Source organism: Rhinoraja longicauda, chromosome 31 (assembly GCF_053455715.1).
Source record: "Rhinoraja longicauda isolate Sanriku21f chromosome 31, sRhiLon1.1, whole genome shotgun sequence".
In the NCBI taxonomy this organism is placed as follows: domain Eukaryota; kingdom Metazoa; phylum Chordata; class Chondrichthyes; order Rajiformes; family Arhynchobatidae; genus Rhinoraja; species Rhinoraja longicauda.
This window is the reverse complement of record NC_135983.1, coordinates 26037172-26052398: the sequence shown is the minus strand read 5'-3', so window position 1 is coordinate 26052398 and position 15227 is coordinate 26037172.

Sequence of the window (15227 nt, the reverse complement as noted above, 5' to 3'; positions counted from 1 at the left end):
TATGGACTTGGTGGGCTGAAGGGCCTGTTTCCATGCTGTTTCAATCAATCAAACTGTGCCTGCCAAACACTGAAGGAGGTTATTTTGATGTATTCTTAAATTCTGCGTGAATTAACAGCAACTTTGAACTCTCTAAGAACTTTTCACAAATTATTGCTTCTTAAGATGTCTTACAGTGAAAAGCTAAAATAAAATGTTCTTCCATGCTGGTTGCTTTCCCATACGTAATTAAACGGTACCTGTTATGAGACAAATCCATTCAAAATTCTAACATTTGGATGATGTTATTACATTGCATCACAACATGGTTTGGGAACAGCTCCACCCAAGACCCAAAGAATTGGTCGAGAATTGTGGACGCAGCCCAGACCACCATGTAAACCAACCTCCCTTCCATTGACTCCATCTACACTTCCCACTACACCAAGGATGAGTCTTACCCCCGGTCACTCCCTCTTCTCCCCTCTCCCATCAGGCAAGAGATGTAAAAGTGTGAAAATACATATTCAGACTCGTGGACAATAGACAATATACAATAGGTAATAGGTGCAGGAGGAGGCCATTCGGCCCTTCGAGCCAGCACCGCCATTCAATGTGATCATGGCTGATCATTCTCAATCAGTACCCTGTTCCTGCCTTCTCCCCATACCCCCTGACTCCGCTATCCTTAAGAGCTCTATCTAGGTCTCTCTTGAATGCATTCAGAGAATTGGCCTCCACTACCTTCTGAGGCAGAGAATTCCACAGATTCACAACTCTCTGACTGAAAATGTTTTTCCTCATCTCAGTTCTAAATGGCCGACCCCTTATTCTTAAACTGTGGCCCCTTGTTCTGGACTCCCCCAACATTGGGAACGTGTTTCTTGCCTCTAACGTGTCCAACCCCTTAATAATATTATACGTTTCGATAAGATCTCCTCTCATCCTTCTAAATTCCAGTGTAGACAGTGTAACAGTTTCTTCCAAGCTGTTACCGGGCAACTGAACCATCCTATCAACAATTCGACAGTGGTCCTGAGTTACTACCTACCTCAGTGGAAACACTCAGACTACCTTTAATTGGACTTTACTGGATTTTATTTTGCTTTATCTTGCACTAAACGCTATCCCCCTTATCCTGAATCTGTACACTGTGGACGATGTCATCATATATAGTCTTTCTGCTGACTTGATAGGTAGCACGCAACAAAAAGCTTTTCACTGTACCTCGGTACACGTGACAACAAACTATACACTTGTACTCATGTACACTGTGTATAGTTTATGCTCGATTGTAATCATGTATTGTCTTTCAGCCAACTGGTTAGCAAGCAACAAATTTTATTTTTCCATGACGACAGGTGTCTCTTCAATATCAGTTGACCGTAACTAAAATCATTTTGGTATTATACATTTGTAATGGATTTCTGAAATTTAGTGGTCTTTGAAATGAAACACGCTTTATGGTGCAATGTCAGATACATTTTTAATTCACTCTTGAAAGTGCATCTTGTCGTGTCTCCCAGCTTTACTGTGATCACTGCGTTTGGTTTTTCAGTTGAGCAGTTAATTGGATTAAAAAAAGTATTTTCCATCACTAAATCTAATATTCCGTTTAATTGGTGAGGGAGATGCTGTCTATTCATCCAATGATTAGTGCGGTGAATCAATTTCATGGAACAAATAAGTGCCACAGTTGATAATTTAGCGATGTTAGATTGAACAGAGCATTTTGCATTTCATTCGGCTATTGACCATGCTGAAGTGATGCCATTGCTCATCCTGTGTTCATTGCTTTTTGCCATGGTCTGTTAGGAAAATCAAGTGCAATTTCAGATAACCGTGAGGTACATGTGACGTTGCAAGCCAACATGGTACTTGTCAGTGTGAGGAGAATATCATTTGCCTCTCTTCTGCCTACCTAACAATAGACAATAGACAATAGACAATAGGTGCAGGCGGAGGCCATTCGGCCCTTCGAGCCAGCACCGCCATTCAATGTGATCATGGCTGATCATTCTCAATCAGTACCCCGTTCCTGCCTTCTCCCCAAACGCCCTGACTCCGCTATCCTTAAGAGCTCTATCCAGCTCTCTCTTGAATGCATTCAGAGAATTGGCCTCCACTGCCTTCTGAGGCAGAGAATTCCGCAGATTCACAACTCTCTGACTGAAAAGGTTTTTCCTCATCTCAGTTCTAAATAGCCTACCCCTTATTCTTAAACTGTGGCCCCTTGTTCTGGACTCCCCCAACATTGGGAACATGTTTCCTGCCTCTAACGAGTCCAACCCCTTAATAATCTTATACGTTTCGATAAGATCTCTCATCCTTCTAAATTCCAGTGTATACAAGCCTAGTCGCTCCAGTCTTTCAACATATGATAGTCCCGCCATTCCGGGAATTAACCTAGTAAACCTACGCTGCACGCCCTCAATAGCAAGAATATCCTTCCTCAACCCTTCCATTTATGCCTTCCTGTGGTCTGTAATTGGGTGGCACGGCGGCGCAGCTGGTAGATGACAAAGACCGACCGGGCTTTCATCCTGACGTCGGGTGCAGTCACTGTGGAGTTTGCACGTTCTTCCTGTGATGATGTAGGTTTCCTTCGGTTGCCCCAATTTCCCCCCACATCCCAAAGACGTACAGCTTTGTAGGTTAAATGGCCAGGTAAAATTGTAAATTGCCCCTAGTGTGTGGAGGATAGTGTCGATGTGCGGGGATCACTGGTCGGTGCGGACCCAGTGGGCCAAAGGGCCTATTTCCGCGCTGTATCCCTGGACTAAACTAAATTACTCCGTCAGTTTCAAGAAGGGTGCTTTGTATATTGTTTACAAAGTACTATGTTTACATATTCTGTTGTGCTGCTGTAAGTAGGAATTTAATTGTTCTGTCTGGGACACGTGGCAATAAAACCCTCTTCGTCAATAGACAATAGACAATAGACAATAGACAATATTTGCAGGAGTAGGCCATTCGGCCCTTCGAGCCAGCACCGCCATTCAATGTGATCATGGCTGATCATTCTCAATCAGTACCCTGTTCCTGCCTTCTCCCCATAACCCCTGACTCCGCTATCCTTAAGAGCTCTATCTAGCTCTCTCTTGAAAGTATTCAGAGAATTGGCCTCCACTGCCCTCTGAGGCAGAGAATTCCACAGATTCACAACTCTCTGACTGAAAAAGTTTTTCCTCATCTCTGTTCTAAATGGCCTACCCCTTATTCTCAAACTGTGGCCCCTGGTTCTGGACTCCCCCAACATTGGGAACATGTTTCCTGCCTCTAACGTGTCCAAACCCTTAATAATCTTATACGTTTTGATAAGATCCCCTCTCATCCTTCTAAATTCCAGTGTATACAAACCTAGTCACTCCAGTCTTTCAACATATGACAGTCCCACCATTCCGGGAATTAACCTAGTAAACCTACGCTGCACGCCCTCAATAGCAAGATGAGTTTCTTAAAGTCCAAAAAGATCATTGGGTTGGAACTGTACCTTGACTGAACTGGACTCTGGAGGACAGTGTTGGTGTGCAGGGATCGCCGGTCGGCCTGGGTTCGGTGGGCTGTTTCCTCTTTGTATTTCCATAGCTCACTGTTGAAGTTGAGAGGTATAAATCCTATTTGGGATGAACATTTTCATCTCCGGCATTCAGTAACCTGTGATGAATGGGGACGCCTGTTTTAACAACTAGAGCAGAACAGCTGTGCAAACAGTTCCGTGAAGCAAGTATTATATTCAAACCGAGCACTGTACATCTGATGACAGTGAGTAATGAAACTATATTTTCACACTGCATCACGGTGTAAAACTATCCGGTATAACAAATAATCGTCAAAGCTTCAGACTAAAGATATTTCATGAATAGCATTCAGCTACTGAATAATCAAAGCTGTTCCAGTTATGAGAGCAATTTTCCTTTAAATGACCTTGAATAATGTTGCTGCGGATTCCACTGCAGTTGGCTGATCATTATTCTTTATCTAGCTTTCCGTCATTTTGCCTTTGTTAAATTTATAACCTTAAATTTTGTTCACTCTTCAGTTTAAATGACTCATATATCATATATTTTCATCGAAGCCTCTCACACCTCGGAGATTTGGTGCATTATATCCCATAGTTCCACAAATAAATCCATTGGAAGCCCAGTGTCTCCTCAATCTTCACCTGGGAATGTCTCCCCGAAGATTGACACAACGTGCGGTACGGTGGCGCAGCAGTAGAGTTGCTGCCTTAAAGCACTTGCAGCGCCGGAGACCCGGGTTCGATCTCGACTACGGGTGCTGTCCGTACGGAGTTTGTACCTTCTCCCCATGACCTGCGTGGGTTTTCTCAGAGATCTTCGGTTTCTTCCCACGCTCCAAAAAGACGAACAGGTTTGTAGGTTAATTGGCTTGGTATAAGTTTAAATTGTCCCTTGCGTGTGTGGGATGATGTTAACGTGCGGGGATCGCTGGTCGGCGTGGACCCGGTGGGCCGAAGGTCCTGTTTCCACCCAGTATCTCACAACTAAACTAAAACTGAAAAAGATTCTTTCACTGTCTATCTCTTACTTTGGTGTGAGTTTCCGTGTCAGAAATGCTGCAGATTCATCCCATTAAGTGTACTTCAGGTGTGCTCTTTGCTAGAGTAGTGATTGGGTTTTGATTGATTGGAAGATACAGCAAGGAAACAGGCCCTTCGGCCCACCTATTCCATGCCGACCCGTTCACACTGGTTCTATGTTATCCCACTGCCGCACCTGCTCCCTAAACCTACCAAGACTGACAACATCTACCTGCTCTCTGGCATTGCACCTCCTGGTACCAGAAGAGCTGTAGCCAGTCAAAAAGAACACCTCAGACAATCAGAGGATGAAAGACACCCCCTATATGACCACCCTCTGCTACCTCAGCGTTTGAAATCACGCAGAAGTTCCCTCTCTTGTGTCCATCCCCTGGACTGCAGTGCATCGTCCAGAAGGCTCAAACTCTGGGAAGAGAGACCAGAGAAATCTCCGGAATACATTCACATGGCAATCGATCCCTCTGAGAAACTCCCACCAGGTTTCCGACCAACCGTGGATAACCTGGCGCAGTCTCAGCAGACTGCGGGCAGGCGTGGGGAGGAGCGAATCGAACGTGCTGGAGTGGGGACGCACTGAAGATGCGGCAGACTGCCAGTGTGGAGGGGGCCTCCAGACTATGGAACATCTCCTGAGCTGCGACATGCCGCACGACACATGCACTGTAAAGGATCTTGCAAAGGCCAACCACATGGCACTAAAATTTGCTCACTATTGGCAAACAGCTGTGTGACGACACAAATAAATAAAAAAACCTACTCCCTACACTCTGGGTGTGCACGGTGGCGCAGCGGTAAAGTCCCGGTAAAGAGACCCGGCTTCAATCCTGACTACTCTCTGAAGGTACCTCATGTTATTCTGAGGCAGTGGCCTCTGGTCCAAGACGCTGAGGGCATGCAGAGTACTAGGTTAATTCAAGGAATGGCGGGACTATATGTTGAAAGACTGGAGCGACTAGGCTTGTGTACACTGGAATTTAGAAGGATGAGAGGAGATCTTATCGAAACATATAAGCGTACCTGGACTATCTCTGACATCTCCCTCCCGTTTCTGGACCTCACCATCTCCATCACAGGAGACAGACTAGTGACGGACATTTACTACAAACCCACTGACTCGCACAGCTATCTGGACTACACTTCTTCCCACCCAGTCCCCTGCAGAAAGTCTATTCCCTACTCCTAATTCCTCCGTCTACGCCGCATCTGCGCCTGGGATGAGGTGTTTCACACTAGGGCTTCTGAGATGTCCTCGTTCTTCAGAAAACGGGGCTTCCCCTCCTCCATTATAGATGAGGCTCTCACTAGGGTCTCTTCTACATCCCGCAGCTCCCCTCTTGCTCCCCCTCCCCCCACTCGCAACAAGGACAGGATCCCCCTCATTCTCACCTTCCACCCCACCAGTCAGCGGATCCAACATATCATCCACCAACATTTCCGTCACCTACAACGGGACCCCACCATTGGCCATATCTTCCCATCCCCTCCCCTCTCTGCGTTCCGCAGAGACCGTTCCCTCCGTAACTCCCTGGTCCACTCGTCCCTTCCTACCCAAACCACCCCAACCCCGGGCACTTTCCCCTGCAACCGCACGAGATGCAACACCTGTCCCTTTACCTCCCCCCTCAACTCCATCCAAGGACCCAGACAGTCTTTCCAGGTGAGACAAAGGTTCACCTGCACCTCCTCCAACCTCATCTATTGCATCCGCTGCTCTAGATGCCAACTTATTTACATCGGCGAAACCAAGCGCAGGCTCGGCGATCGCTTCGCTGAACACCTGCGCTCGGTCCGCATTAACAAAACTGATCTCCCGGTGGCCGAGCACTTTAACTCCCCCTCCCATTCCCAGTCTGACGTTTCTGTCATGGGCCTCCTCCAGTGCCATAGTGAGGCCCACCGGAAATTGGAGGAACAGCACCTCATATTCCGCCTGGGCAGTTTGCAGCCCGGTGGTATGAACGTCGACTTCTCCAACTTTAGATAGCTCCTCTGTCCCTCCCTTCCCCTCCTCCTTCCCAGATCTCCCTCTATCTTCCTGTCTCCACCTATATCCTTCCTTTGTCCCGCCCCCCTGACATCAGTCTGAAGACGGGTCTCGACCCGAAGCGTCACCCATTCCTTCTCTCCCGAGATGCTGCCTGACCTGCTGAGTTACTCCAGCATTTTGTGAATAAGCGTATTGAGGGGTTGGATACGTTAGAGGCAGGAAACATGTTCCCAATGTTGGGGGAGTCCAGAACCAGGGGCCACAGTTTAAGAATAAGGGGTAGGCCATTTAGAACTGAGATGAGGAAAAACTTTTTCAGTCAGAGAGTTGTGAATCTGTGGAATTCTCTGCCTCAGAAGGCAGTGGAGGCCAATTCTCTGAATGCATTCAAGAGAGAGCTGGATAGAGCTCTTAAGGATAGCGGAGTCAGGGGGTATGGGGAGAAGGCAGGAACGGGGTACTGATTGAGAATGATCAGCCATGATCACATTGAATGGCGGTGCTGGCTCGAAGGGCCGAATGGCCTCCTCCTGCACCTATTGTCTATTGTCTATTGTCTCCCACCAGTGGAAACATCCTCGCTCCACTCTGTGGACATTTTGATGAAGAGTGAGTTTGCAGCGGGCAAGTTCCATCTGCGACAACGTAATTTCCCAACGTGGGAGATTGCTGAGATTATCCGAGACATGGAAAATCACCGAAGATTTATTCCTCTTTGGCGGGCAGAATAAATTAGTGTCAGCATTCAGTTGTAAGTGGAATCCATTCAGAGTCAAGTACGGCAAGTCTGTAGATTGGCGAGATAAAATATTTAAGCAATCATGCATATTGAACAGAGGATTGTGGAGATAGCTCTGCGGATCCTTTATATGTGTGTTGACAGTTTGCAACTGTGTGTTGATTGTACTTATAGCTTGAACTCTGCCCACAGTGCAAGTGTTGATGGAGCTTCTAATTGCAGTCTGCACCAAAGACAATGGTACGATCAACTTCCTTATGGGAACCACTTAATCTGCAGATGAGGCTTAGTTTTCTTATCGCTGCAAATTGATAGACATAAACTTCTGCTTTCATCTGTAATCTCCAACTACCACTTTCCGAAAAACAGGAAATCTAAAGTGATTTTGAAACGGCAGTCTTTATTGACAAATAAAACAGTCACAAAGTGTTGGAGTAACTCAGGTTAGGCAGCATCTCTGGAGAACATGGATACGGTGATGATGAGTAGGGAGGGACTCATTCTTTTCTCCTGAGATGCTGCCTGACCGGCTGTGTTACTCCAGCATTTTGTGTTTACCTTCGATTTAAAGCAGCATCCGCAGTTTTTCTTTCCTACACATAGGAACTGCAGATGCTGGTTTAAACCGAAGACAGACACAAAAAGCTGGAGTAACTCAGCGGGTCAGGCAGCATCTCTGAATAGAAGAGATAGGTGATGTCTTGGGTCGAGACCCTTCCTCAGACTGATTGTGGGGAGGAGGAAGTTGGAAGGGAATAGAGGCAGAACTAAGACTAGGAGGTAAGAGCTTGAAAGATGGAACTGCAGATGCTGGTTCACAAAGAAGGACACAAAGTGCTGTTGTAACTCAGCGGGTCAGGCAGCGTCTCTGGATAACATGGATAGGTGACATTTCGGGTCAAGAACTTTCGGAACCATCAATTTATGAAACTAGTGGAGAAATTAGTAACATTCTTGCCCACTGCCGTAACCTAGTCTAAAGAGAGAAGAACCGAGAACTGGAGGACATAGGTTTAAGGTGAAGGGGAAAAGATTTAATCGGAATCTGAAGGGTAACTTTTTCACACAAAGGGTGGTGGGTGTGTGGAACGAGCTGCCAGAGGAGGTAGTTGAGGCTGGGACTATCACAACATTTAAGAAACAATCAGACAGGGACATGGATAGGACAGGTTTAGAGGGGTATGGAACAAACGCAGGCAGGTGGGACTAGTGTAGGTGGGACATGTTGGTCAGTGTGGGCAAGTTGGGCCGAAGGGTCCATTTCCACACTGCATGTCTCTATGATTCTATAGTTTTCTGACATGTCAGATTCATGATGGACATGTTTTTCAGCAAGGCAAGAAAATCATAAAACACTTTTTCTGTCCCTTTTCCTCAAATCCAATATTTCAATCCAAGTCATGTCAAATCCTCTTGAAGACACAGATTTCCATGCAGAATATGCTGTTTTATCATCTCGGACAGAAATGGGTTGCGTCATGAAAAAATTGCAAAAATTATATCTCGTCTGCTTCTGTCAGCATCTGGTTCAATTAACTGTATGTTAATTTCAGATTATTTCTGAAAATACTTTGTTTCTTGCTAAATAAAGGATAATTGAAGAGTACAATGTAAATATACAGTCCTGACAACCCAGAGACACAAGAGATTGCAGATGCAGGAATCTGACATTCCTCCAATTATTTGTTTCTTACAATCCTGGTAATTCTGCTCTGCGTTTAATGTTGCCATCAAACTCCGTATCCTGCTATAGTGGAGGAAGGAACTGCAGATGCTGGTTTAAACCAAATTTGAGGAAGGATATTCTTGCTATTGAGGGCGTGCAGCGTAGGTTTACCAGGTTAATACCCGGAATGGCGGGTCTGTCATATGTTGAAAGACTGGAGCGACTAGGCTTGTATACACTGGAATTTAGAAGGATGAGAGGAGATCTTATCGAAACGTATAAGATTATTAAGGGGTTGGACATGTTAGAGGCAGGAAACATGTTCCCAATGTTGGGGGAGTCCAGAACAAGGGGCCACAGTTTAAGAATAAGGGGTAGGCCATTTAGAACTGAGATGAGGAAAAACTTTTTCAGTCAGAGAGTTGTGAATCTGTGGAATTCTCTGCCTCAGAAGGCAGTGGAGGCCAATTCTCTGAATGCATTCAAGAGAGAGCTAGATAGAGCTCTTAAGGGTAGCAGAGTCAGGGGGTATGGGGAGAAGGCAGGAACGGGGTACTGATTGAGAATGATCAGCCATGATCACATTGAATGGCGGTGCTGGCTCGAAGGGCCGAATGGCCTCCTCCTGCACCTATTGTCTATTGTCTATTGTCTATTGTCTATTGTCTATTGTCTATTGTCTATTGTCTATTGTCTATTGTCTATTGTCTATTGTCTATAGACACAAAGGGCTGGAGTAACTCAGCAGGACAGGCAGCATCTCTGGAGAGAAGGAATGGCTGATGTTTCGGGTCGGGTCTGAAGAAGGGTCTCGACCCGCAAGGTCACCCATTCCTTTTCCCCAGAGATGCTGCCTGTCCCGCTGAGTTACTCCAGCTTTTTAAGTCTATCCTGCTTTAGTCTTCAAAAATGTAACTAAAGGCAAGGCACAAACATTAATACTGACATCCTGAAATGTTTCACTTCTTGAGCTTGATATTTTTGTTCATGGTTTTAGTGTTGTTGTTTCTCTATTAGCTGCCAGGCTCGAGAATTAGAATTACTTCAGTATAAAGTGGTTTTATTTGTATGAGCTTTATTATGAATTAATTATAAATCTTCCCTGCCATTCCACATGATCATTGCAGTTCTAACCCACTTTCTCTCTCTATCTCTTTCTCTCTCTCTCTCTCTCTCCTACCTTTTTTCTCTCCCTATCTCTCTCTTCTGTCTTTCTCTTTATCTCTCTCCCTTTCTCGCTCCTTTTTCTCTCTCTATCTATTTATTTCTTCCTGTCTTACCCTTTCTCTACCTCTCTCCCCCCCCTTTTTTTTCCCATTCCAAGGACTTTATTCAACAAATACATAATACAGTGTGCCAAAATGTGAATCAACACTCAATGGTCACTATACATCAATCAAATCATTACAGTACAATGGTGCAATCTCTATTTACAATAGCCTCGACCCCCCGCAGCGACCAGCTTTCTGGAAGCCCCCCAGAGTCCCCGTGGGCACCGCATGTTCCCTCTCCAGGGTCACGCAAGCACGGACGTAGGCCTGGAAGAGGGGCAGGCAGCCGACTCTGTTGTGACCATCGACCGCCCGCTGCCTGGACCCCTGAATGGCCATCTTGGCCAGGCCCAGGAGCAAACCGACAGGGAATTCCCACCCTCCTGACCGGCCCTCCCCACTCCCATCCCCGAGCCCAAACACCAGGATCGTAGGACTGAAATGCAACCAAAACTTGAGGAGCAACACCTTCAGATACTCATACAGGGGCAGCAACCTCACACACTCCATGTACACGTGGAACCTCACACACTCCATGTACACGTGGAACCTCACACACTCCATGTACACGTGGAACCTCACACACTCCATGTACACGTGGAACCTCACACACTCCGTGTACATGTGGAACACAGACTCTTCCACGCCGCAGAAAATACAAGCGGCCGGCGAGTCCGTGAACCGACTCAAAAATGTATTACACACAACGGCTCTGTGCAACACTCTCCACCCCAGGTCCCCGATGTAAAGGGGAAGGACTCCCTTGTAGAGACACCTCCACTGGGGACCACCCCCGCCCTCAGATGGCAACACGGATCGCCAAGGCGTATCCGGACGGAAGACGAAGGCGAGGAGGTGCATCCTATACAGTAAACATCTGCCTGCATCACGAAACGGCACGCTGAGCATCTGGGAGAGGCGGCTCAAGTTGTGTGGGGTCTCTCTCTCTCTCTCTCTCTCTCTCTCTCTCTCTCTCTCTCTCTCTCTCTCTCTCTCTCTCTCTCTCTCTCTCTCTCTCTCTCTCTCTCTCTCTCTCTCTCTCTCTCTCTCTCTCTCTCTCTCTGTCTCTCCCTGTCTCTGTCTCTCCCTGTGTCTGTCTCAATATTTCTCTCTGTCTCTGTGTCTCTCCCTTTTAATAGGACACAGTTGTTGCTCCACAGGCTGTGGGCACGGCTCTGTACAGACCACTGTCCATGGTGCTGATCTCTGCAGCTAGACCGCTGTCCATGGTGCTGATCAGCTCTCTGCAGCTCCACGGGACATGGGTTGGGTCAGAGAGTCCATGGGTTCAGTCAGAGAGTTGTGAATCTGTGGAATTCTCTGCCTCAGAAGGCAGTGGAGGCCAATTCTCTGGATACTTTCAAGAGAGAGCTGGATAGAGCTAGATAGAGCAAGAAATAAAATCTTGGCTTCAATCAAATTTCCTCAAACTCAACTGCAACAAATCTGAAATCATCATTTCTTATTTACTTATTTATCTATTTATTCACTTCCCTAAGTTCTCTAAATCCCTGTAAAGCATCTTTGAGTGTTTGAAAAGCGCTATATAAATGTAATGCATTATTATTATTATTATTATTATTATTAAGGATAGCTGAGTCAGGGGGTATGGGGAGAAGGCAGGAACGGGGTACTGATTGAGAATGATCAGCCATGATCACATTGAATGGCAGTGCTGGCTCGAAGGGCCGAATGGTCTCCTCCTGCACCTATTGTCTATTGTCTATGGCACGGAGTGTCTCTCTGCAGCCAGGCACTGTCCATGGTGCTGGTCATCTCTCTGGCCAGCTTGAGTTCACGGGAATCAGCACAGCATTTAAAGAAACAGGCCCCACCACAATTAGTAGGTTAAATGGAATTACCCTACTAATTCCATTTAAAAGGAATTTTGTTCTTGGATTATGTTTTTTTTAAAATCTTCCCTTTCTCTGCATCTGCACACTACTTTCTGCATCCTATTTCCTTTTTCTTTTACGCTGCCTGTTGTACCCGTATGTGGTATGATTGTACTCATGTATGGTATGCGGTATACGCCGGGCGGCACGGTGGCGCAGCGGTAGAGTTGCTGCCTCACAGCACCGGAGACCCGGGTTCAATCCTGACTACGGGTGCTGTCTGTGCGGAGTTTGTACGTTCTCCCCGTGACCTGGGTGGGTTTTCTCTGGGTGCTCCAGTTTCTTCCCACACTCCCTCTTCTTCTTTCGTGTCCATCGTCCATGTTTCAAATGTTGACATCGATGTCATCATCCGTCCTGAAAAGGGCGCAAGCTTCCAGCGGCGATAATCAGTGGGAGCCATCATTTGTTGCAATAGATGATGGTGGGAGCAGAATTAGCTCAGGACACTTCCAGTTTCCATCCCCGCGATGTGGATGCTTCTGCTATGGGGCCCTTCCCACATTCCAAAGACGTAGAAGCCTTTCACTGTATCTCGGTACACATAACACTAATAAACCAATACCAAAACTAAGTTGGAAGATGTGCGTTATTTGGCCCCATTTCTGTTTCACTCAGATATCTCATAGATTATTGTTCTTGGCCATAAAACAACACAGTGGCAGTAGAATGCGGTTGAGAGTAAGAGATAGATGAGTGAGTGGCGGAGTAGAATAGATGGGCCGAATGGCCTAATTCTGCTCCTATCACTTATGAACTTTTGAACACTGACATTTGAAGGATTGAATATGATAAGGGATTGTCTTCATATTTTGCCATCATGAATGAAAGCTCCTTCTTGAGAAGTCAATATCAACTACCTTCAGTTTGAATCTGCATTCACATTAAGCACACGGCGGTAATATTGCGTTGCATTCAGTGAACTTCAACTTTGTAGTCGAGGATGCGGAGTTTGGGAAGTCGGGCGGACTAAATTTCCCAGTGCCGTGCTTACATAACCTATTAGGAATTTCCCGTTTGACTGATGGCCTGTGTCACTGTTAATGTGGTTTGGCCCCGGATGGCATGTGTTAAGAATGGCATTTGCAATGAGAGTAATCACTTTGAGGTGTCATGCTGTTCTTTCCCGCTGTTGGCTGGTAAGAGTTGAGAGGGGTTTGAGCGCTTCAGAAGTATTTCCTTTTGTGTTTTGTTACAGATTTTAGTTATCACATTTCCATGCTTGCCTAATTCTAAAGATGCTGCTTCAGACTGAAGAACCCACCAATGTTTACCTAGGAGAACAAAGCAAAACTCAACCTGGCGATAAAGAGATTTGAATATGTAGGAAGGAACTGCAGATAGAAATATAGAAACATAGAAAATAGGTGCAGGAGTAGGCCATTCGGCCCTTCGAGCCTGCACCGCCATTCAATATGATTATGGCTGATCATCCAACTCAGTATCCTGTACCTGCCTTCTCTCCATACCCCCTGATCCCTTTAGCCACAAGGGCCACATCTAACTCCCTCTTAAATATAGCCAATGAACTGGCCTCAACTACCTTCTGTGGCAGAAGCTGGTTTATGCCAAAGTAGACACACAACGCTGGAGTAACTCAGCGGGACAGGCAGCATCTCTGGAGAAGAAGAAGTCTCGATCCAAAACTTCACCCATTCCTTTTCTCCAGAGATGCTGCCTGTCCCGCTGAGTTACTCCAACATTTTGTGTCTATCTTCAACATAGATTTGAATGTGAGGATTGATTTGAGTTTATTCTCATGTGTACCGAGGTGCAGTGAAAACCTTTTGTTGCGTGCTAACCAGTCAGCAGAAAGACTATACATGATTAAAATCGAGCTACCCACAGTGCACATGAGTACACAATAGACAATAGACAATAGGTGCAAGAGGAGGCCATTCAGCCCTTCAAGCCAGCACCGCCATTCAGTGTGATCATGGCTGATCAATATCAATCAGTACCCCGTTCCTGCCTTCTCCCCATACCCCCTGACTCCGCTATCCTTAAGAGCTCTATCTAGCTCTCTCTTGAATGTACACGAGTTTATTTTGTTGTCACTTGTACTGAGGTACAGCGAAAAGTTTTTGTCTTGTGCTAATCAATCAGTGGAAAATTTATACTTGATTAAACTTGTATAAACATCCACAGTGTATAATATCCACATGATAAAGGGAACAACGTGAATAATGTTTAATGCAAGATCAAGTTCAGTAAAGTCTGATTAAAGATAGTGTGAGGGTCTGTAATGATGTAGATAGTAGTTCAGGACTGCTCTCGAGTTGTCGGTAGGATAGTTGCCTGATAATAGCTGGGAAGAAACTCTGAATATAGAGGGGTGCGTTTTCTCACTTCAATACCTTTTTCCTGATGGGAGAGAGGGAGAAGAGGTAACTCTTTATTTATCCCGATGCATTTTGAATGTTGTAATTGTACCCACAATTAGGTGGTTCAGCGGTTGAGCTACTTCCTCACAGCGCCGGAGACCCTGGTTTGATCCCGACTATGGGTACTATCTGTATGGAGTTTGTACGTTCTCCCCGTGCCCTGCGTGGGTTTTCTTCGAGATCATTGCTTTCCTCCTGCACTCCAAAGACGTACAGGTTTTTTAGGTTAATTGGCTTGGTATAAATGTAAATTGTCCCTAGTGTGTGTAGGATAGTGTTCTTGAGCGGGGATCGCTGATCGGAGGGCCCGCTTTTGCTCTGTATCTCTAAAACTAAACTAGTCAAGTCAAGTCAAGTTTATTTGTCACATACACATAAATGTGCAGTGAAATGAAAGATTACCCACAGTCCAACAACAAGAGCAATAAAAATACGCAATAACACACACAATCATACAAAAAGAAACATCCATCACAGTGAGTCTCCTCCAGTCCCCTCCTCACTGTGATGGAAGGCCAGAATGTCTTTTCCCTTCCCCTGCCGTCTTCTCCCGCGGTCAGGCTGTTGAAGTCGCCATGTTCCAGGCCGCGCCGGATGGTGAAAGGTCTGCAGTGAGCCGACCCAAGCCCCGCTATCCGGGGCGGGTGAAGGCGCCGCCGCTGCCGCTGCACGTCGGGGCGGTCGGGGCGGTCGGGGCTCCCGACATTGAAGCCCCCGCCAGGCAGAGAAAATCCCGCGGCCT